Below are 1,354 nucleotides of genomic sequence, written 5' to 3'. Positions count from 1 at the left end.
CAAAACCCATAAACACCTCAAAACTCATCCATAACCATAGAATTTAACCACCATGCATAAAGCTTTTAGCTTACCCTAAATTTTGGTTGAACTCCTCGGCTGAACACTAGATTAATCCTCCAAAACTTCAGCTAAATCCACTGAATTCCAGCTGAATTTTCCTTAAGTTTCTTGTGGTTTTTCTTTGAGAGAGAAAAGGAAGAGGAGGGAAGGTTGGTTCTTTATGATTCTACCGAGTTCTATGTTTTACTTAGTCTATCCTTAGGTAATTAAGTCAATCCCGAGGCTCAGGGTGCCGAAAACATCCTCGAGGGAAAAATGGTAAATTTCCCCAGTATTCCCACCTAAGCTTCCTAACCTCGAATATATCTCCAATTATTTATTTCCATAACCCGATAACCTAAATAACCATTCAATACCTGGAATACCCCTTGACTTGCCCAAAGTCAAGTATTAAGCCCCATTGTGACTTTCCCGCTAACTAGCTCCCTAAGATTGCCTCAAGTCACATGCTGCAGATTTACCCACATAATAATGTGGTTCTCACAAATATAACATACACTCACATTTACATTCATATAACCATACAAGCATGCTTATCATATAATCACGGGTTAACTTAATAAATTCACACATAAACCAATTATGCCCTCCCAACACACTTATCAAGGCCCTAAAGCCATATTAGTGATTTTGGGTCATTACAGAAAGAGCCAAAAGTTGGTAAAACTCTCTGCATACCAGCTCTATAAACACATGGGAGGATCTAGCACAAAAGGTTTCTCTCCAAGCTCTTTCCTCCATCAAAAGATAAAAGGTTGAGAAGCGAGATCAATAACTTCTTCCAGAATGATGGGGAATCATTATATGACACATGGTAGAGGTTTAAAGAATTGTTGAGAAAGTGTCCCCGTCACGTCATTGAGAAGTGAATGTTGTTCCACAATTTCTATAATGGATTGTGCAATAGTACATGCACCATCATTGATGCAGCATAAGGAGGAGAATTCATGGGTAATAGTGTTAATGAGGTCTATGCATTGTTGGAAGAAATGACCATGAATAACCTCCAATAGGTTGATGAGCGAGCCACTAGTAACAGAAAAGTAGTCGGGATTCATGAATTAGATGCTATCACAACATTCACTGCTCAAGGTGCCACCTTAACTAAGCAGTTGCAGAAAAATAATATTTCAGGTCAAGCCATGCAAATGCAAACGGTGTGTGAAAGGTGTTGAGGTTCTCACCAATTTAAGTAGTGTATGGCATCATAGGTGAATAATGTTATCCCTGTGGAGCAAGTGAATATGATTATAAATTTTAATAGGCAAGCCAACAACCCTTTCTCAAACAC

General features: G+C 38.6%; 1 non-coding gene across 1 annotated transcript; it reads right to left on the bottom strand.

Moving 5' to 3' along the window:
• Window positions 1–815: 815 nt before the first annotated feature.
• On the bottom strand, window positions 816–922 carry LOC133798965 (small nucleolar RNA R71). Its single transcript, XR_009876179.1, has one exon. It is a non-coding gene; the product is annotated as a small nucleolar RNA R71 (small nucleolar RNA).
• Between the last annotated feature and the right edge of the window lie 432 nt (window positions 923–1,354).

The sequence above is a fragment of the Humulus lupulus genome, chromosome 8 (assembly GCF_963169125.1).
Source record: "Humulus lupulus chromosome 8, drHumLupu1.1, whole genome shotgun sequence".
NCBI lineage: Eukaryota > Viridiplantae > Streptophyta > Magnoliopsida > Rosales > Cannabaceae > Humulus > Humulus lupulus.
The sequence above is the reverse complement of the archived record's forward strand: the minus strand, read 5'-3'. Positions and strand labels throughout refer to the sequence as shown.